The following is a 24,458-nucleotide window of genomic DNA, read 5'->3' as shown; positions in this document are numbered from 1 at the left end:
TTGTTCTCTTACCAGAAGACTATTTCTTTTTTCCCACATGTTGCAGTTCATCTAATTTTTGCTGTTCTTTTTTCTTCAAATTACACTCCTTTTTTGTTGTTTCTACTTTTGTGTTATTCTAGTCATGGTAAGTTTTTATAATGATGATGAACAATACCGGTAAAAAAAAAAAAATATATATATATATACATATATTACCTACTGGCGGTCGCCAGTAGGTAGTTATAGTTAGGACCACGTTTCCATAGGAAATCCGCAACATTCTATTTTGAATAACTTTGGCGCCGGTCGACGAATCCTCACGAATTTTTCAAAATAGGTGGGGCGCTACGCTCCGCTCCTACCCTGAAAGTCTCGGGGGGATTCGTCAAGTGGGGGCTGAGATAAAAGGGGGGTCCCAAAACGCGTTTTTCCCATGCATTTTTCCATAGGACCTTTAGACACAGCTACAGCCCGAACGGCTGAACAGAATTACTTGAAATTTGGCAGAGAGGTAGTCCTCAGGTCAAGGAAGTGCCTTTTGTAGGTTTGGTGTAAATCTGTTCAGTAGATTCAGAGAAAATAGCCTTTAAATCAATATATATATCTGAGCCAGCTTACGGTGCGCTTACGGTGCGCTTACCGTACGCATACGGTGGCGTGCGCGAGCGCGATTTTGATTGGCTGTTAGATCTTAGTAAACATTCGAATCGGTCGAAACCAGGAAGCGGCGGCCGCCATTTTCTCTCTCGCTCTCTGAGTTGGGCAGCAAAAATGATGCCAAAAAATGTCTAAAGAGGCAGTTTTTTTAGATCCTAACCACCCAGCATTGATATAGGGGTCCCCAAACAACCCCTAAGCCCAAAAAAAAAAATTTTTTGGGGGGGGAAAATCGCCGATTACGCTTACCGTACGCGTACGGTAAAAATGTTAAAAAAAAAAAATTATCCACACCCTCCCCACCCCGTGTGCAAATGGTGCCCGAAGGGCACCATTTGAGCATGGCTTATTACAGGTCAAGAAATAAACAAAGAATACATTTCACAAAGATGCGCATAATATGTCCCCCATGTGCGCACGGTGCGCGAAGCGCATCGTGCGTACATGGCCCATCCCGCATAACGTGGGCACGCGGTGTGCGCAGCGCACCGCGTGACCACCGTGCGTGCACGGCACTAACTGCGTAAAGTGGGCGCGCGGTGCACGAAGCGCACCGTGCGCGCACGGAACGAACTGCGTTAACTGGGCGCGCACGCCACGAATGGCGTAAAGTAACTTAGCATTTAAAAAACCGTACAAATTCACTGAAAAAACCATAGGTTTCACACACGTTATAGTTAGGAATTAGCATTTAAAAAACCTTGCAAATTCACTGAAAAAACCATAGGTTTCACACATGTTATAGTTAGCTGGACATTTTATTGATAAAAAACCAATGAAATTCCCCCGTTATAGTTAGTGCAGGCAACTAGAACTCACGCGACCGCAATCTTCTGCTGATGACATATGTGTCTTTATGAAAAAAAAATATTTGTAATATATGTATAGCTAAAATTTAATGGAAGAAGACATGGGCAAATAAGTGTCTAAATACAGTATTAGCATCAGCAGAAGATTGCGGTCGCGTGAGTTATAGTTGCCTGCACTAACTATAACGGGGGAATTTCATTGGTTTTTTATCAATAAAATGTCCAGCTAACTATAACATGTGTGAAACCTATGGTTTTTTCAGTGAATATATATATATATATATATATATGAACAAACTTCTCTCTCGCTTCACCCCGAGTCCCAGGGTTCGTCGCAGCAAAGGAAAGCACGGCACCACAGGGAACACTCAGTTAGTGTTTATTCAGCATAAATCATCAAGAACACGCACAAAAGGACGGTCGACGCGTTTCGGCACTCAGCCTTCAACTGGACCATAGAGTCCTATTGTCCAGAGTGTCTTTTTAAAGCAAACATTTTCAAAATAATAGTAGAAAGTGAAAACATACTGGACATGCATTGCATCGTCGATCAAGATATGTTATTTAAAGGTAAATAAGAATTTAGATCAGTTGAGAACCACAATAATTCATCCTCCACGGTGTTTGTTGTTAATTTAAATAATGTTAGAAAATTATTACAATTAATTTCAGGCAATCTGGAATTAAAGATGAATCACGATCATGGTAAAGTACCTTAAGCCTATCAAAGAATCTTATTGGAATTAGGCAATCCTAGATAATGTAGTCTAAGATGGGTATTTACATAAAGTATGTAATGTCAGTAGACAAAGTGCATTATTTGTCAAAATTCATAACGTTACCAACTTGGAATCATCTAAAAAAAATTCCAAATGTTGCAAAGTAGAATTCATGTGTCTATATCAACAACAATCAAAAAGTGGATGGGTAAAGAGAGATGCAGTGAAAACAATTAACTGTTGGCAATTTGTTGATCAACCGTGGAAATATATACAAGTGCAAGAAAGGAAAAGGAACAGGGAGGAGCCCATCATAGGTCATCAATTCAAGTCTCGTTAAAGGTGCACATGTAGTTCAGCATCCAAGTTATGTCCTAGTGGGTTTTCTGTACCCATTAGTAGTATCATTCTCGACTCTGCTCTTCTTAACTCAAGAATACGATTTCCACCCCTTTCCTTCTGTTTAACAATTTTGATGCCAGAGTATTTGAGCTGATTGTTGTCACTTGAGTGGAAGTCATAAAAATGTTTTGCCATAGGATATGTAAAGTCCTTATTCTTGATAGCACGCAGATGCTGTAGGATGCGAAGTTTGAGTTTGTTGATTGTGCTGCCTATATAGTATTTATGACATGGGCATTCCAATCTGTAAATTACATATTTAGATTCACATGTGATGTGGTCTTGAATCATTTCATGATGGCCATTCTGTAATTGGTAAGAGGTGATGTTTTTGCCCTGTTCACATGCCTTACATTTTGAACATTTCCAGAATCCCGGTGTGGTTAACCAGGACTTGGTGATTGGCGGTTTAACTTCAAAATGGCTGTGTGTGAGAATGTCTCCCAGAGAAGCTGTCTTTCGATAGGTGATTCTTGGTCCGGGAGGCAGAATTTTCTTCAAGGTTTCATCAAGCAGCAGTACTTCCCAATATCTTGAAATAGTTTTTTGGAATTCATTACTTTGATTGTTGAAATCAATTATGAGTCTCGTTATGTTAGCAGTGTCCTCTTTATTCCGGCCAACTTGGAGTAATTCATCTCTGTTTTTGTTCTTGACTCTATTAACTGCAGTTAGGATTACATCCATAGGGTAGCCTCGTTGCAAAAAACTTTGACTCATCTCATCTATTTGTAGGCTGAAGTCTGAAACTTCTAAGCAATTCCTTCTGGCTCTTAACATTTCCCCATAGGGGATACTCCATTTAAGTTTAGCTGGATGTCCACTATTAGCATGAAGTATGCTGTTACTGGCCGTAGGTTTTCTGTGCATTTTGGTACAGAATTTGCCATTTAGTATATATACTTCGACATCCAAAAATACAATGTTAGAGGTACTGGTAGTAAATGTGAAAGTCAGTTGGTATCTGTTGGTGTTGAGAGAGTCCAGAAAGTTCGTGAAGAGCTCAGAGTCGCCTTCCCAGATGATGAACAGGTCATCAATGTATCTTGACCAAAATTTAATGTTTTTTGCGCGATCGTCTTTTAAGACTTCAGTTTCCCATGTTGCCATGAGGAGATTGGCATATGTTGGGGCAAAAGATGTGCCCATCGCAGTCCGTTGTTTTTGCAGGAACAGTTCACCTCTAAACAGGAAGACGTTGTGTGTCAAACAGTAGGTCAGCATTTCAATCAACATTTCAGAGTGTTCCAAAAAACAAATTGCTCTAGTATTAAGGAATTCTTTTGCCGCTGCGATTCCATCAGAATGACGGATGGAAGTGTAAAGTGAAGAAACATCAATGGAGGCCATGATGTAATTTTGTTTCCACTGTAATTGATCAATTTTCTGCAAAAAGTCCATTGTGTCCCTCAAGTATGATGGGAGAGCTGTAACATAATTCATTAAAAAGATGTCGATAAACCGAGATGTAGATTCCAGTAGAGAACCGATGGAGCTAACAATGGGTCTGCATGGTGGATTGATGGTAGACTTATGGATCTTTGGTAAGAAATAAATTGTTGCTGTGATGGGATGATTGGTTTTTAGATATAAATATTCTTCCAGATCAATAAGTTCTCTCTCTTTCCAAGCCGCAAGTTTCAAATGGTATTCCTCTGTCCAATTCTTGATTGGATTCTTTGTTAATATTTCATAGTGATCCTTATTATTGAGTTGTCTGACAGCTTCTTTAATGTAATCCTCACAGTTTTGAATAACAATGTTACCGCCTTTATCAGAGGCTTTGATAATGATGTTTTGATCATTACGTAATTCTTTTAATGCATTGTGTTCTTCAAAGGTGAGGTTCCATGTCTTACTCTTGTCCTTATGTTTAGTAGTAGTTTTGAACTTTTTATTTGATGACATCGGACAGTTGGTGGACATTTTATTGATCTCTTCCACCATAATTTCCTGGAAGAGATCAATTTTGTTGCCAGGAGGAAGTTGTGGACAAAACGTTGATCGGTTTTTAGAGCCACTATTTCCTCCTCTGTTGGTTTCAATGCCAGTGTCGTGACAATATTTTAGATCAGACATGGAAGAAAAGTTGATGGCACCAACTTGTGTAGGTGATTCAGTTTGTAATAAGGTAGCTGTTCTTAATGCTGGAATGTCTTTGATACTCAAAGGTTGAGTAGTTTGGCTTGGTGGGAGTGTAGAAGATGGTTGAGAAGGTTTCTCTTCAAAGTATTTCTTGAGTTTGATTTTACGGCAAAATTTGTACAGGTCAATGCGTATGTTGGCAAGGTCCATGTCTTTGTTGGGACAGAAGGATAAGCCCTTGTTGAGCAGTGAGGTTTGTGCTTTGGTAAGAATTTTATTGGAGAGATTAACAATCAAGTTAAGATCTTGTGGTTTTAGTTTTGTTTTGCTCTTCCTCTTCCTCTTTTGGGTCTGACCACCTCTCCTGGTTCTCCGTTTCGGGGTTGTGGTCGTCCTCTCCCCCGTGATGGTCCTTGGCCGCGTCCTCTTTGTCGCGTTGTCATCTGCATGAGGCGCATTTCCCCGGAAAAATCCAGACTGGAGGTGAGTTGATCCTCATCTGCTGAGCTTAATTCAGAACTCTCTTCTGAGACAGGAGTTTCTTGTCCACTGTATTTGTCCATGACTACACGATTTCTGAATGTATCGTATTTTCTGGCAAAGGTATAAATTCGGCCATATGTGTAGTCAAGTCTGTCCCTGTTAAATTTATTAGCTTTGCGTTTTTCCACATCGTCCTCATGTTTGTTGACTTTCTTTTCCATTAATTCAATAGATTTAGTAATATCCTCATCAGTGGGGATTTGATTTAACTCTGTCTCCAATTCTTTAATAGTTGTAGCGATCGTGGCTAATTTCCTTTCAGCGTGGGCAATCAGAGTGGCCATCAATCTAAAAGAGCATTCGTTGGTGTCGGTTTGCCATTGTTTAATTAAGTCAGCATCCAAGTCATTAAGGGTGGGCATGATGAGAATCCTCAAGCCTCTGGGAATTCTTTTGAATTCGATATATTTTTCTAGCGTCGTTTTCTCCCACCATTTGTTAATTTCTTGGATGCGAGCGGCTTGTAATTCTTTTAGAATGCAAGAGAAGGTTCTCTTTTTTTTGTCTCCACTAGATGCGCCATCAGCAGTTTTATGAGAAGAATTGGAGTCATCGTTAAGGAGATCACATGCTCTCTCTGCGCGATTTTTTACTCTTTCAGCCATGGTGGATTGTGGGTATTGTGGTTCAATGAGATGTAATTACGATGCAAAGATAGTAATTATTTAAGTGCGTGTGATTAGATGATTAATCTTGTAAGACGGTGTCTCTGTTACTTGACTAATAATTCGTATTAGTCAATTCCGGGAATATGGTCGTTGTTTGCCGCTAATGGTATCGTATATTGGTTTCATTCAAATATGCAGGAGAAAGTGTAACGAGGCTCTGATCGTAACAATTCTCTTAAACAGTTCCTCTATACTTGAGCAGAAATGGAAAGCAAGGGGTCTCCGAAGGTGTCGGGTACACGGCGGGGGCAGCTCGGAAACCGCGCCGCAGTGTCTAAGGCGCCACCAACCGCTTTCCCCGTGACCTCACTCACCCGAAGCTCTCGAGTTGCTCCTCCGTGTGCGAAATCCTGTCGCGGAGTCTCCAAGCCAGTGATAAACAGGTAACGGGCAGCAAACAGCAATCAGAACAGCCGGCGAATGATTTCTCCTTCCGGTATCAGATAGCTGCTTAATTCGCCATGCCGTTTTGCTTCCCGGGTGCACGTAGAGCGCAGGCAGCCATCGCTCAATATGAACAAACTTCTCTCTCGCTTCACCCCGAGTCCCAGGGTTCGTCGCAGCAAAGGAAAGCACGGCACCACAGGGAACACTCAGTTAGTGTTTATTCAGCATAAATCATCAAGAACACGCACAAAAGGACGGTCGACGCGTTTCGGCACTCAGCCTTCAACTGGACCATAGAGTCCTATTGTCCAGAGTGTCTTTTTAAAGCAAACATTTTCAAAATAATAGTAGAAAGTGAAAACATACTGGACATGCATTGCATCGTCGATCAAGATATGTTATTTAAAGGTGAATAAGAATTTAGATCAGTTGAGAACCACAATAATTCATCCTCCACGGTGTTTGTTGTTAATTTTAATAATGTTAGAAAATTATTACAATTAATTTCAGGCAATCTGGAATTAAAGATGAATCACGATCATGGTAAAGTACCTTAAGCCTATCAAAGAATCTTATTGGAATTAGGCAATCCTAGATAATGTAGTCTAAGATGGGTATTTACATAAAGTATGTAATGTCAGTAGACAAAGTGCATTATTTGTCAAAATTCATAACGTTACCAACTTGGAATCATCTAAAAAAATTTCCAAATGTTGCAAAGTAGAATTCATGTGTCTATATCAACAACAATCAAAAAGTGGATGGGTAAAGAGAGATGCAGTGAAAACAATTAACTGTTGGCAATTTGTTGATCAACCGTGGAAATATATACAAGTGCAAGAAAGGAAAAGGAACAGGGAGGAGCCCATCATAGGTCATCAATTCAAGTCTCGTTAAAGGTGCACATGTAGTTCAGCATCCAAGTTATGTCCTAGTGGGTTTTCTGTACCCATTAGTAGTATCATTCTCGACTCTGCTCTTCTTAACATATATATATATATATGACAATATTAAAATACATTTATAAAATATAATTTTGTATTACTAAAGAAACATGTTGTATATAAAAACCATTTAAACACTTTGTCTTAAATTCACAATCCATATACTGCAAGTCACAGATACTAACTGAATAATCATAGAACTAAAAATGTAGTGTTTATCTGTTTAGAGGACTGCATCAGTAGTGGATAGATGATTGTAATACTAGATATATTAGTACCTGGGTCATTACATAAGTACATGGGTACTGATTGGATCATTGGAGTAGTGCGACAAAAGAGAATGATGAATTTATAAGTGCTTGGGCCCGATTCACAGAACTAACTTAAGACAAAATCCTAAACTTACTACCATTTTCACATTCACAGAAGGTACTTACTCATTTTGGTATTCACAGAAGACACTTACTCACTTCGGTATCCACAGAAGTTAGGAGTCCTAACTTTAGGTCTCCTAAATGCCTTCTGTGAATACCGAAAGTCTTAAAATTAGGATAAGTCTTAAAATTAGGATTTTTCTCAGTTTAGGAGTCCTAAAGTTAAGATTCCTAACTTTACTACTACTAAATTGAGAAAAATCCTAATTTTAAGGCTTTCGGTATTCACAGAAGGCCTTTAGGAGTCCTAAAGTTAGGAGTCCTAACTTTACTACTACTAAATTGAGAAAAATCCTAATTTTAAGACTTTCGGTATTCACAGAAGGCATTTAAGAGTCCTAACGTTAGGAGTCCTAACTATACTACTACTAAACTGAGAAAAATCCTAATTTTAAGACTTTCGGTATTCACAGAAGGCATTTAGGAGTCCTAAAGTTAGGACTCCTAACTTCTGTGAATACCAAAAAGAGTAAGTGTCTTCTGTGAATACCAAAATGAGTAAGTGCCTTCTGTGAATACCAAAATGGTAGTAAGTTTAGGATTTTGTCTTAAGTTAGTTCTGTGAATCGGGCCCCTTGTGTTTCAACAGATTGATTAGATAACGACGTGGTTCTTTCAGGATGATAGCAAGAGTGGACAGAGAGTGACAGTGTGATTGCTGAAGTACATGGCTACTACCAGTATTTTTACAGGACTGAATCAGTACCCTGCAAAAGGTTAGGGAAGCGCATAGATTGTTTGCATTTGACTGTACCGGTGTGTCTTCTAATGTCTGAGGCACAGTACAAGTGCATGGACAGTGACTGGATAGTAAGAGTGCTGGTACATGACAGCAAGGCGAGTTTATAAGTGTTTGTGTTTCAGCACAGTGATTAGAAAAGGTCATGGTTCTGTCAGGTTCATTGCAGGAGTGGACAGAGAATGACAGTGTAACTGCTGAACTGCATCAACACTACCTACGTTTTTGCAAGAGTGAATCACTGCTCTCCAGGGGGTTAAGGGACTGCATAGATTATGCATATGTGACAGTAGCACTGCATATCTTAATGCCTGAGTCATTGAAAAAGTGCATGGACAGTGACTGAATAGTTAGAGTCCTGCTATTTGACAGCAGGGTGAGTTTATAAGTGCTTGTGTTTCGGCACAGTGATTAGATAAAGACATGGTTCTCTCAGGATAATAGTAGGAGTGCACAGAGACTGACACTGTGATTGCTGAACTACATAGCTACTACCTGAGTTTTTGCAGGAATGAATCACTACTCTGCAGGGGGTGAGGGGACCACATAGATTGTGCACATGTGACTGTAGCACTGCATGTTTTAATGACTGAGGCATTGTACAAGTGCATGGACAGTGATTGGATACTTAGAGTGCTGATACATGACAGTATGGCAAGTTTATAAGTGCTTGTGTTTGAGCACAGTGATCAGAACAGGTCATAGTTCTGTCAGGTTGATAGCAGGAGTGGACAGCGAGTGACAGTGTGATTGCTGAACTACATGGCTACTATCAGTATTTATGCAGGACTGAATCAGTAGCCTGAACAAGGTTAGGGAAACACATAGATTGTGCACATTTCACTGTACCAGTGCGTCTGTTAATGCCTGAACCATTGTACAAGTGCATGGACAGTGACTGGGTAGGTAGAGTGCAGGTAGTTGACAGCAGGGTGAGTTTATAAGTGCTTGCTTTTGGCACAGAGATTAGATAAGGACATGGTTCTGTGAGGATGATTGCAAGAGTGGACAGAGAGTGAGATTGTGATTGGGGCACTGCATGAGTACTATCTGGATTATTGCAGGAGTGAATCAGTAGTCTGCAGGGGGTTAGGTACCTGCATAGAGTGTGCACATTTGGCTGTAGCACTGTGTCCCTTCATGCCTGAGTCATTGTACAAGTGCATGAACAGTGACTGGGTAGGTAGAGTGCTGGTAGTTGACAGCAGGGTGAGTTTATAAGTGCTTGTGTTTCGGCACAGAGATTAGATAAGGACATGGTTCTGTCAGCATGATTGCAAGAGTGGACAGAGACTGATAGTGTGATTGGGGCACTGCATGAGTACTACGTATATTATTAAAGGAGTGAATCAGTAGTCTGCAGGGGGCTAGGGGCCTGCATAGATTGTGCACATTTGACTGTGGCACGATGTCTCTTCATGCCTGAGTCATTGTACAAGTGCTTAGACAGTGACTGGGTAGGTAGAGTGCTGGTAGTTGACAGCAGGGTGAGTTTATAAGTGCTTGTGTTTCGGCACAGAGTTTAGATAAGGACTTGGTTCTGTCAGGATGATTGCAAGAGTGGACAGAGACTGATAGTGTGATTGGGGCACTGCATGAGTAGTATCTGATTTATTGCAGGAGTGAATCAGTAGTCTGCAGAGGGTTAGGGGCCTGCATAGATTGTGCACATTTGACTGTAGCACTGCGTGTGTTAATGCCTGAGTCATTGTACAAGTGCATGTACAGTGACTGGGTAGGTAGAGTGCTGGTAGGTGACAGCAGGGTGAGTTTATAAGTGCTTGTGTTTCGGCACGGAGATTAGATAAGGATAGGGTTCTTTCAGGATCATTGCAAGAGTGGACAGAGAGTGATAGTGCGATTGAGGCACTGCATGAGTACTACCTAGATTATTGCAGGAGTGAATCAGTAGTCTGCAGAGGGTTAGGGGCCTGCATAGATTGTGCACATTTGACTGTAGCATGGTGTCTCTTTATGCCTGAGTCATTGTACAAGGGCATGGACAGTGACTGGATTGGTAGTGTGCTGGTAGTTGACAGCAGGGTGAGTTTATAAGTGCTTGTTTTTTGGCACAGAGATTAGATAAGGACATGGTTCTGTCAGGATGATTGCAAAAGGGAACAGAGAGTGATAGTGTTATTGGGGCACTGCATGCGTACTATCTGGATTTTTGCAGGAGTGAATCAGTAGTCTGCAGAGGGTTAGGGGCCTCCATAGATTGTGCACATTTGACTATAGCACTGCGAGTGCTAATGACTGAGTCATTGTACAAGTGCATAGACAGTGACTAGGTAGGTAGAGTGCTGGTAGTTGAAAGCAGGGTGAGTTTATAAGTGCTTGTGTTTTGGCACAGATATTAGATAAGGATATGCTTCTGACAGGATGATAGCAGGAGTGGACAGAGGCTGACACTGATTACTGAACTGCATGGCTACTACTTAGATTTTTGCAGGAGTGAATCAGTAGTCTGCAGGGAGTTATGGGACCGTATAGATTGTGCACATTTACCTAAATACTAAGTACAACATTAGACATTATAGAACCACAAAAACACTTCTCATGCACTTATAAAATCACATATTCACTACCTTTGCATTCCTGTAATCTATCAGGTACCTCTCATTAATTCAGTAAATATAGATACAACTATATAAATACAATCTAAACAAATACATGACTCATGACATACTATCTATTTAAAGAGACAACTACTACATACCAGTAAGAGTAAAATGTAGTGGTTTTCTTTTGAACTACATATTGCCAATTAAATCTAGAAATATGCAATCTCTCAACAGACTTAATTAAGAAGAGTAATCACCAACACCTTTTGTTAATGAGGATTTCTAAAACCACACAAACTATAAAAACTAATAACAGAATTGTAATCATTAACACCTTATGTGATCATCTTCCAAACAACACACTTGTACCTCATTTTACCAAACTATCTATAATAATTCCATTTTATTAAACTATACCTTTTTACTGGGAAGAAATATGCATGCCTAATAAAGTGCACCTTATATGAACTTTTTGAAAATACACATTCTTCGTGCATATTTATCCAATTAATAAGAAGCATCATTCAACTATACCTTTCAAGACACTTAATAATATATATATTAGTGCACATACTATTTTTCAAACAAAGTTCAAATACAATAGAAATTATTCCAATATACATCTGTACAATAATACATTAATTTAACCAGCAGAGTTTCATAAAAATGTCAAATCTATATTACATAAATCTCTTAAAAATATAACTCACCTTTTATATAAATCTGTTGAATGAAAACTCTCACACACTCAGTCAGGATTTTCTTTTACTCACAGAGAATGTAGATAAGCCCAGTAATGGCAAACGTTCCCTCTAATTTTCCATACATATGCACATAACCCACAAATGACATTGCTTCCCAGTGTTTTTCAAATTGAAAAATGAATTTCCATTGGTCATAGAGAATAATATTTTTCAACTGACATCTTCACCCATTGTTCTTATTATTAATTTCCATAGCAACAGGTCATGCAACATTCAACTTAGCTGCTGGGTCACAAGTTCACCACACAATGTTGCAAATGACAACAGCAGGTGTGGTTGGTTTTGAAAAGCATGCCCTTTTCCTTTCTGCTGTACCTTTCAAACATTTCTTAATAACCGATAAGAAACATGCTTTCTAAACAAGGTAAAATGCACCCTATATTTGAATGTAGAGTGTTCTTAAACAGCTAATCAAATCTCTACTTTCTTAAAAACAGCATGTTGTCTACCATTTTAGATAGATTTCATTCTACCACATGCCTACCTCAGCTACAGACATCTGATTACCTACAGAGATCCCTTCAAGATGCTTTCAGTGTGGATTGTTGGGCACAGCTATGTTTTCTGTTGCAAAAGGTATGCTGAAAGCAGAGGTATTGACAAAGACCCAGCTTTACAAAATGTAGATATTAAATGGATTGGACAGAGAGGATTAAAGTGGCACCAATTGATGCCATTGGTTAAAACCATTATGCACCTCCAACCCCCTGACCTCATGATTGTGCACTGTGGTGGCAATGACCTAGGCACATTGACTGGGGTAGCTCTCGAAATGCTAATGAAGGACACCAGAATTGATGTTGCTTTTCTCCCAAACTGCCTTTGTCTACTCTAACATATGCCAAAGACAGAAATGGAAGTGGTCCAATGAATTCTGTCCACAGATTGAGAAAGCTAGAAAAAATGTCAATAAAGCTGATTCTGCTTATCTCAGAGACCATAGTATGGGGTCCATATACAACAACAATCTACATTTTGATATGGATGGCATCTACAGGAGTGATGGTTTACATTTCACAGATAAGCGAAACAGAGTCATTCTCAACAACTTAAGACTCTACATTGGTACCTACATGTATCTACAAAAATCTCCCAATAAACACAAGGGTTCTTTTTAGAGCAAACCAAGATCCGAACATATAACCTAGGAGTCGCACACCCACTGTGTTAAGGAGTCTCACACACCTCGCTTTCACACCAGGGGAACACGCTGGGAGCAGCGCACTCCTCGCGTTCACACCAGGGGGCCCCGCTAGGAGTCGCGCACCCCTCGCGTTCACACTAGGGGGCCGCGCTGGGAGTCATGCAAGGGTCGCGACTCCAAATGTTTTGAAACAAAAAAAAACGGCTCCTACCAGTAATATATATTCGCAAAATGTTCAAAACCTGTGGGGCGATCTGGTCTACTCCTATCCTGAAAGTTTTGGGGTGATTCGCTAAGCGGGGGCCGAGCAAAAAGGGGCTCCCAAAACGTGTTTTCTCCATGTTATTTTCCATAGGAAACTTTAGACACAGCTACTGCCCGAACTGCTGAACGGAATTACACCAAATTTTGCAAAAAGGTAGCCCTTGGTTCAGAAAGAGAAGCTTTTGTTAATTGGTGTAAATCCGTTCAGCAGTTCCTGAGAAGTTAAAAAAAGTGGTTGAAAAATGCATTTCCCATAGGAAACTTTAGACGCGGCTACAGCTGGAACTGCTGATTGGAATTACACCAAATTTGGCAAAAAGGTAGTGCTTGCTTAAGAAAGCATCATTTGTATTAAATGGTGTAAATCCGTTTAGTAGTTTTTGAGATATTAAAGGAAAAATACCTGTATATATGGGCGGAGCCTAGTTTCCAAAGGAAACTCATGATTTGCTTTCCAATAACTTTGGTGCCGGTTGATGAATCTTCGTAATATTTTTAAAACTTATGGCCCGTTCTGGTCAGCTCCTGTCTTGAAAGTTTCGGGGTGATTCGCCAAGCAGGGGCCGACAAAAAAGGGGGTCCCTAAATGTGTTTTCTCAATGTTATATTCTGTAGGAAACTTTAGACACGGAAACAGCCCAAACTGCTGAACGGAATTACACCAAATTTTGCAAAAAGGTAGCCCTTTTTGTTAATTGGTGTAAATCCGTTCAGCAGTTCCTGAGAAATTAAAAAAAAGTGGTTGAAAAATGCATTTCCCATAGGAAACTTTAGACACGGCTACAGCTGGAACTGCTGATTGGAATTACACCAAATTCGGCAAAAAGGTAGTGCTTGCTTCAGAAAATATCATTTCTTTTAAATGGTGTAAATCCGGTCAGTAGTTTTTGAGATATTAAAGGAAAAATACCTTTATATATGTGGGCGGAGCCTAACCCAGAGCACGAGCTTGGCTCTAATTTGCTGCAAACAGTTCCAACCAGAAACTGTTGGCAGCCATCTTGTGCCTCACATCAAGAGAAAATACATCCAGTCTCCCCACAAAGAGCCGCGTTTTTGGCTTATTTAATAGGCGGTGCTACACCACATTTGGCAGCTTTCCAGACATGGTTTGTGCCACTCTTTCTCACCCACCTTCACGTAAACCACTTTCTACTGCCCACTGTTTATCCACCTCTTTAGAAGAAGAACCTTCACAGACACAGGGCATGCACTTTTCGTGCTTGAGTTCATTCATGTTTTTTGGTTTCAGCATCAAGGGCATGCGCTGGTCGCCTGCGCTCTGTTGGTGATTTGTATGCATGAGAAATATTAAGGCGCACCGTGTTCACAGCCGAGATGGCCCAGTAGGAATGAAAAGCATCAAAGGACGTGGCATTTCCACAAGGTTTTACAAGGCCTCCTTCACATGGTTGAAGTGCCCGCTTCACCCGGTGACGTGATTCCACAGCTGTGCTTGTGGTTGGTCACTGACTAGGAACACCCTTGAATATCCCCTCCCTTCTTCACACAGCCAGCTTTAAACATCCCAGTCTACTCATTCCCCCTGTAAACCTCACCCGCTCCTCGTCCCCTCGCCGTTGTAGCTGGCAGCGAGTTTAATTGAGTTAAACGCTCGCTGCTGAGACATGCAGTATTTTGAATGCCTGGCATGCTAACAGATCCTTAGGAACTTCACAGGTAGGCAAGCTGGGTACCATTACAATGTGTACTAATAACATTTTTTGTTCACTATACACTGCCGTGAAAAAACATGCTATTCGCAAGGCGCACAGGTCAGAGAGGGGCTGGGCTAAGAACGAATACATTGAGAACTATCAAATAGTCACCATGCTGCTGTCCTAGCCGAAGTGATGGAATCAGTGTAAGACTTCTTGCACCACATGGTCCCTTTTGTACCCTGAAATGTGGTCGTTCAGCCCTAATAATAACGGTGGAAGTTGTTCTGGGAGGAAATTCTCGAACATCAGGAGGACGCCTCTTTATGTAAACCAGAAAGAACAAGGGTCTCTGGGATCCAAAAAAAGTACTGGGATCTCTTGGAAAGGTGAGGCCTGCAGGTTAATACGCGGCAGGCCAATTCACTCTTACCAAGTGCTTTGTCTCTGACCCTTGCATGTGCACGGTGCCTAGGTGGGGTTGGAGCTACGACCCAACCGCTCAGAATGTTGTTTTCCTACGGGCTTGCAGGAGTAGGTGAAATCTGGGCCTTTTAAAGAGTGTGCAGCTTCTGCTCAGACTGCCGGCCTTAAGCGCTCGTCCACATCCTTTCATCATTTCTCCTTCATGGGATGTTTTTCTTCTACTGGGCACAAGTAAATAAACAAATAAAATGACAAGGTGCATGGCTAATGCTTATATCTCCATGTCCCATTCTTACCCTTGTGGCATCGATGGACTCGTTTGACAGTATCTCTCTCTGGCACATGTCGCTTTATTTACTGGGTCTTATCCGATTATCCCTCCCCCCCTCTTTGGTTTATGGGCACACGACATACCATCGCCCCTGTGGTTAAGCTAGTTAGTTATAACTATAATTTGAAGGTCTCTTTCACATACTGCTTCTCATAACATGATACCCGTACCTTGGAGGTCATCACAAAGAAATAAAAACACTTCCCACAAAGGCACAAAACAAAAACTGCACTGCCCAACCACACACCCTACACGTTGGAGCTTGATATTTATGTGGGTTAGTGCTTTAGAGGTCCCCTTAAATATAGTAGGCGCTAAACAAATGCTGCAACACAATAGTTATCATTGCTGGCCTGGGCTCCTTTGCCTGCAGTATCTGTAAGACTTCCGGTATCCAGTTCTTTGTAGCTCGGCTTGTGATGTTTAAGTCAGTTATATAGAGTCATTTGTGATACACTGTATACTGGGGTTATAACTACACAGTCATTTATTAGATTTTATTTGTTTTTGTGGTGGTATTGATTGAGAACCTTTTTTTTAAAACGTTATATACCATTTTCATGTTGATACACAACAAGCATTAATTGGCTACTCACAGCAGACATACAAATCAAACATTGGCATAGCCAATAGGTCTCGCCTTTGGGACCATATAGTGTTTGGTTATCCAGCACAATATCCTTGGAGCAACAACATCAACTGTTGCATGGTTAAACACTTATAAGGTCCCAAAGGTGAGACCTATTGTCTATGCCAATGCTAGTTTTAAATGGTGTAAATCCGTTCATTACCTACTGGCGGTCGCCAGTAGGTAGTTATAGTTAGGACCTATTTTCCATAGGAAACTCATTTTTAGTTTTCCCAATAACTTTAGCGTCGATTGACGAATATTCTCAAAATTTTCATAACTTATGGCCTGCTCCGGTCAACTCCTATCTTAAAAGTTTCGGGGTGATTCGCCAAGTGGAGGCCGAGAAAAAATGGGGTCCCGAAACATGTTTTCTCCATGTTATTTTCAATAGGACATTTTAGACATGGCTACAGCCCGAACTGCTTAATGGAATTACACAAAATTTGGCAAAAATGTAGCCCTTGGTTGAGAAAGAGCCCTTTTTGTTAAATGGTGTAAATCCGTTCCGTAGTTCCTGAGAAATTTTTAAAAAAGTGGTCGAAAAATGCATTTCCCATGGAAAACTTTAGACACGGCTACAGCTGGAACTTCTGAACGGAATTACACCAAATTTGGCAAAAAGTTAGTGCTTGCTTCAGAAAGCAACCTTTTATTAAATGGTATAAATCCCTTTAGTAGTTTTTGAGATATTGAAGGAAAGAAACCTTTATATATGTGGGCGGAGCCTAACCCCCAAGCACGAGCTTGGCTCTAATTGGCTGCCAAAAGTTCCAACCAGGAACTGATGGCAGCCATCTTGTGCTTCCCATCGAGAAAAAATACATCCAAAAAGGTAGTGCTTGCTTCAGAAAGCATCCTTTTTTTTAAATGGTGTAAATCCGTTCATTACCTACTGGCAGTCGATAGTAGGTAGTTATAGTTAGGACCTAGTTTCCATAGGAAACTTGTTTTTTGTTTTCTAAATAACTTTGGCGCCGGTTGACGAATCTTCGCGAAAGTTTCAAAACGTATGGCCTCCTCCGGTCAGCTCCTATCTTGAAAGTTTCGGGGTGATTCGCCAAGCGGGGGCCAAGAAAAAATGGGAGTCCCAAAACATGTTTTCTCAATGTTTTTTTCCATAGGAAACTTTAGATATGGCTACAGCCCGAACTACTGAACGGAATCACACCAAATTTGGCAAAAAGGTAGCCCTTGGTTCAGAAAGAGCTCTTTTTGTTAAATGGTGTAAATCCGTTCAATAGTTCACGAGAAATAATAAAAAAAAGTGATAAATAAATGCAATTCCTGTAGGAAACTTTAGACACCGCTACAGCTGGAACTGCTGAACGGAATTAAACCAAATTTGGCAAAAAGGTAGTGCTTGCTTCAGAAAGCATCCTTTTTTTTAAATGGTGTAAATCCCTTTTTTGAGATATTAAAGGAAAGAAACCTTTATATATGTGGGGGGAACCTAACCCCCAAGCACGAGTAATTGGCTGCCAACAGTTCCAACCAGGAACTGATGGCAGCCATCTTGTGCCTCGCATTGAGAGAAATTATATAGAGTCCCCCCACAAAGAGCCGTGTTTTTGGCGTATTTAATAGGCGGTGATACATCACATTTGGCAAAAAGGTAGCCCTTGGTTCAGAAAGAGCCCTTTTTGTTAAATGGTGTAAATCCATTCAGTAACTCCAGAGACATTTTAAAAAAAGTGTTTGAAAAATGCATTTCCCATAGGAAACTTTAGACACAGCTACAGCTGGAATTGCCGAACGCAATTACACCAAGTTTGGCAAAAAGGTAGTACTTGCTTCAGAAAGCATCCTTTTTTTAATATGGTATAAATCCGTTCATTACCTACTGGCGGTCACCAGTAGGTAGTTATAGTTAGGACCTACTTTCCATAGGAAACTCATTTTTTGTTTTCCCAATTACTTTGGCGCCGGTTGACGAATCTTCGCGACATTTTCAAAACTCATGGCCCTTTCTGGTCAGCTCCTATCTTAAAAGTTTCAGGGTGATTTGCCAAGCGGGGGCCGAGAAAAAATGGGGGTCCCAAAACATGTTTTCTCCATGTTATTTTCCATAGGAAAATTTAGACACAGCTACAGCCCGAACTGATCAACGAAATTACACCAAATTTGGCCAAAAGGTAGCCCTTGGTTCAGAAAGAGCCCATTTTGTTAAATGGTGTAAATCCGTTCAGTAGTTCCTGAGATATTAAAAAAAAGTGGTCGAAAAATACATTTCCCATCGGAAACTTTAGACACGGCTACAGCTGGAACTGCTGTATGGAATTACACCAAATTTGACAAAAAGTTAGTGCTTGCTTTAGAAAGCATCCTTTTTTTATATGGTATAAATCCGTTCATTACCTACTGGCGGTCACCAGTAGGTAGTTATAGTTAGGACCTACTTTCCATAGGAAACTCATTTTTTGTTTTCCCAATAACTTTGGCGCCGGTTGATGAATCTTCGCGACATTTTCAAAACTTATGGCCCGTTCCTGTCAGCTCCTATCTTAAAAGTTTCGGGGTGATTTGCCAAGCGGGGGCCGAGAAACAAGGGGGATCCCAAAACATGTTTTCTCCATGTTATTTTCCATAGGAAACTTTAGACACGGCTACAGCCCGAACTGCTGAACGGAATTATACCAAATTTGGCAAAAACGTAGCCTTTGGTTCAGAAAGAGCCCTTTTTATTAAATGGTGTAAATCCGTTTAGTAGTTCCTGAGAGATTAAAAAAAAGTAGTTGTAAAATACATTTCCTATAGGAAACTTTAGACACGGCTACAGCTGGAACTGCTGAACGGAATTACACCAAATTTGGCAAAAAGGTAGTGCTTGCTGTAGAAAGCATCCTTTTTTTAAAATGGTATTAATCCATTCATTACCAAGTAGGTAGTTATAGTTAGGACCTAGTTTCCATAGGAAAATCATTTTTTGTTTTCCCAATAACTTTAGCGCTGGTTGACGAATCTTCTCAAGATTTTCAAAACGAATGGCCCACTCCAGTCACCTCCTATCTTAAATGTTTCGGGGTGATTCACCAAGTGGGGCAGAGAAAAAAGGGTGGTCCCAAAACGTGTTTTCTCCATGTTATTTTCCATTGGAAACGGTAGACACGGCTGCAGCCCGAACTGCTGAACGGAATTACACCAAATTTGGCAAAAAGGTAGCCCTTGATTCAGAAAAAGCCCTTTTTGTTAAATGGTGTAAATCCATTTAGTAGTTCCTGAGAAATTAAAAAAAAGTGTATGAAAAATGCATTTCCCATAGGAAACTTTAGAGTCGGCTACAGCTGGAACTGCTGTACGGAATTACACCAAATTTGGCAAAAAGGTAGTTCTTGCTTTAGAAAGCATCCTTGTTTTAAATGGTATAAATCCATTCTGTAGATTTTGAGATAATAAAGGAAAAAAACCTTTATATAAGTGGGCGGAGCCTAATTTTCACAGGAAACTCATTTTTTGTTTTCCCAATAACTTTGGGGCCGATTAAAGAATCTTCGCAAAATTTTCAAAATGTATGGCCTGCTCCGGTTGGCTCCTATCTTGAAAGTTTCGGGGTGATTTGCCAAGCGGGGGCCAAGAAAAAATGGGAGTCCCAAAACGTGATTTCTCAATGTTTTTTTTCATAGGAATCTTTTTATATGGCTACAGCCCGAACTGCTGAACGGAATTACACCAGATTTGGCAAAAAGGTAACCCTTGGTTCAGAAATAGCCCTTTTTGTTAAATGGTGTAAATCCGTTCAGTAGTTGCTGAGAAATTTAAAAAAAAGTGGTTGAAAAATGCATTTCCCATAGGAAACTTTTGACACGGCTACAGCTGGAACTGCTGAACGGAAAATCACCAAATTTGGCAAAAAGTTAGTGCTTGCTTAAGAAAGCATCCTTTTTTTTAAAATGGTGTAAATCCGTTCCATAGTTTTTGAGATATTAAAGGGAAAAAAACGTTATATATATGGGCGGAGCTTAATTTCCATAGAAAACTCATTTTTTGTTTTCCCAATAACTTTGGCGCCGATTGAGGAATCTTCGCAAAAGTTTCGAAATGTATGGCCTGCTCTGGTCAGCTCCTATCTTGAAAGTTTCAGGGTGGTTAGCCAAGCGGGGGCCGAGAAAAAATGGGAATCCCAAAAAGTGTTTTCTCAATGTTTTTTTCGATAGGAAACTTTAGACACGGCTACAGCTGGAACTGCTGAACGGAATTACATCAAATTTGTCAAAAAGGTAGCCCTTGGTTCAGAAAGAGCCCTATTTGTTAAATGGTGTAAATCCGTTCAGAAGTTCCTGAGAAATTAAGAAAAAAAGTGGTCAAAAAATACATTTCCCATAGGAAACTGTAGACACAGCTACAACTGGACCTGCTGAACGGAATGACACCAAATTTGGCAAAAAGTTAGTTCTTGCTTCAGAAAGCATACTTTTTTTAAATGGTGTACATTGCTTAAGTAGTTTTTGAGATATTAAAGGAAAGAAACCTTTATATATGTTGTCGGAGACTAAACCTCAAGCACGAGCTTGGCTTTAATTGGCTGCCAGCAGTTCCAACCAGGAACTGATGGCAGCCATCTTATGCCTCACATCGAGAGAAAATACGTCCAGTATCCCCACAAAGAGCCGCATTTTTGGATTATTTAATAGGCAGTGCTAAATCACATTTGGCAAAAAGGTAGCCCTTGGTTCAGTAAGAGCCATTTTTGTTAAATGGTGTAAATCCGTTCAGTAGTTCCTGAGAAATTAAAAAAAAGTGGTCGAAAAATGCATTTCCCATAGGAAACTTTAGATACGGCTACAGATGGAACTGCTGAACGCAATTGCACCAAATTTGGCAAAAAGGTAGGGCTTGATTCAGAAAGCATACTTTTTTTAAATGGTGTACATCCCTTAAGTAGTTTTTGAGATATTAAAGGAAAGAAACCTTTATATATGTTGTCGGAGACTAACCCTCAAGCACGAGCTTGGCTCTAATTGGCTGCCAGCAGTTCCAACCAGGAACTGATGGCAGCCATCTTATGCCTCGCATCGAGAGAAAATACGTCCAGTCTCCCCACAAAGAGCCGCATTTTTGGATTATTTAATAGGCGGTGCTAAATCACATTTGGCAAAAAGGTAGCCCTTGGTTCAGAAAGAGACATTTTTGTTAAATGGTGTAAATCCGTTCAGTAGTTCCTGAGAAATTAAAAAAAAGTGGTCGAAAAATGCATTTCCCATAGGAAACTTTAGCTACAGATGGAACTGCTGAACGGAATGACACCAAATTTGGCAAAAAGGTAGTGCTTGATTCAGAAAGCATCCTTTTTTTTTTAAATGGTGTAAATCCGTTCAATATATTTTGAGATATTAAAGGAAAAATCCTTTATATATCTGGGCGGGACCTAACTACACAAGAACAAGCTTGGCTCTAATTGGCTGCCAACACTTAAATCCAGGAAGTGTTTGCAGCCATCTTGGTGCAATGCTTTTTAGGTCATGCCTAGCGACGCAGCGCATGTGCTGCCCACTACACAAACTCCACTGCACTATCCTAAACACTAAAACAATACACCAGCATGACCCCCTACACTACCCAAACACTACTGTACTACCCTAAACCCTAGAATACTATCCCAGCATGACCCCCCTACACTACCCAAACATCACTGCACTACCCTAAACCCTAAAACACTACACCAGCATGGCGATCCCCTACACTACAAAAACACCACTGCACTACCCTAAACCCTAAAATACTACCCCCAGCATGACCCCCTCCACTAACAAACATCACTGCAGTACCCTAAACCCTAATACACTACCCCCAGCATGACTCCCTACACTACACAAACACCACTGCACTACCCCAAACCCTAAAACACTACCCCCAGCATGACCCGCTACACTACCCAAACACCACTGCACTACCCCAAACCCTAAAACACGACCCCCTTCACTACACAAACACAACTGCCATACCCTATACCCTAAAACACGACCACCTACACTACACAAACACCACTGCACTACCCTAAATCCTAAAACACTACCCCCAGCACTACCCCCTACACTTCAAGAACACCACTGCGCTACCCTAAACCCTAAATCTACCTCCAGCATGACCCCCTACACTACCAAACACCACTGCACTACCCTAAACCCTAAAACATGACCCCCTACACTACACAAACACCACTGCACTACCCTAAACCCTAAAACACTAACCCCAGCACTACCCCCTACACTACACAAACACCACTGCACTACCCTAAACCCTGCAACACTACCCCCAGCATGACCCCCTACACTACCCAAACACCACTGTGCTACCCTAAACCCTAAAACACTACCCCCAGCATGACCCCCTAAACTACCCAAACACCACTGCGCTACCCTAAACCCTAAAACGCCACCCCAAGCACGACCCTCTACACTACCCAAACACCACGGCGCTACCCTAAACCCTAAAACACTACCCCCAGCACGGCCCCCTACACTACCCAAACACCACTGCACTACCCTCAACCCTAAAACATGACCCCCTACACTATCCAAACATCACTGCACTACCCTAAACTGTAAAACACAACCCCCTATACTACACAAATACCACTGCACTACCCTAAACACTATACCAGCATGACCCCCTACACTACCAAACAGCACTGCACTACCCTACACCCTAAAACACGACCCCCTACACTACACAAACACCACTGCACTAGCCCAAACCATAAAAAACTAACCCCAGCACTACACAAACACCACTGCACTAACCTAAACCCTAAATCTACCCCCAGCACAATTCCCTACACTACCCAAACACCACTGTGCTAACCTAAACCCTAAAACACTACCCCCATCACAACCCCCTACACTAGCCATACAACACTGCGCTACCCTAAACCCTAAATCGACCCTAGCATGACCCTCTACACTACCCAAAAACCGCTGCACTACCCTAAACCCTAAAACAATACCCCCAGCACGGCCCCCTACACTACCCAAACACCACTGCACTACCCTCAACCCTAAAACACGACCCCTACACTATCCAAACATCACTGCACAACCCTAAACCACGACCCCCTACACTATCCAAACATAACTGCACTACCCTAAACCCTAAAACACAACCACCTACACTACACAAACACCACTGCACTACCCTAAACCCTAAAACACTACCCCAACATAACCCCTACACTACCAAACAGCACTGCACTACCCTAAACCCTAAAACACGACCCCTACACTACACAAACACCACTGCACTACCCTAAACCCTAAAACACTAACCCCAGCACTACCCCCTACACTACACAAACACCACTGCACTACCCTAAACCCTACAACACTACCCCCAGCATAACCCCCTATACTACCCAAACACCACTGTGCTACCCTAAACCCTAAAACACTACCCCAGCACAACCCCCTACACTACCCATACAACACTGCGCTACCCTAAACCCTAAATTGACCCTAGCTTGACCCTCTACACTACCCAAACACCGCTGCGCTACCCTAAACCCTAAAACACTACCCCTGCACAACCCCCTACGCTACCCAAACACCACTGTGCTACCCTAAACCTTAAAACACTACCCCAGCATGACCCCCTATGTTACCCAAACTTCAGTGTACTACCCTAAACCCTAAAACACTAGTCCTAGCACGACCCCCTACACTACCCAAACACCACTGCGCTACCCTAAACCTTAAATCTCCACCCCCAGCATGACCCCCTACACTACCCAAACACCACTGTGCTACCCTAAACCCTAAAACACTACCCCCAGCATGACCCCCTAAACTACCCAAACACCACTGCGCTACCCTAAACCCTAAAACGCCACCCAAAGCACGACCCCCTACACTACCCAAACACCACGGCGCTACCCTAAACCCTAAAACACTACCCCCAGCACGGCCCCCTACACTACCCAAACACCACTGCACTACCCTCAACCCTAAAACATGACCCCCTACACTATCCAAACATCACTGCACTACCCTAAACTGTAAAACACAACCCCCTATACTACACAAATACCACTGCACTACCCTAAACCCTAAAACACTATACCAGCATGACCCCCTACACTACCAAACAGCACTGCACTACCCTAAACCCTAAAACACGACCCCCTACACTACACAAACACCACTGCACTAGCCCAAACCCTAAAAAACTAACCCCAGCACTACACAAACACCACTGCACTAACCTAAACCCTAAATCTACCCCAGCACAATTCCCTACACTACCGAAACACCACTGTGCTAACCTAAACCCTAAAACACTACCCCCATCACAACCCCCTACACTAGCCATACAACACTG

The sequence above is a fragment of the Triturus cristatus genome, chromosome 5_2 (genome assembly GCF_964204655.1).
Source record: "Triturus cristatus chromosome 5_2, aTriCri1.1, whole genome shotgun sequence".
NCBI classification, from domain to species: Eukaryota; Metazoa; Chordata; class Amphibia; order Caudata; family Salamandridae; genus Triturus; species Triturus cristatus.
Note: the sequence above shows the minus strand (reverse complement) of the source record.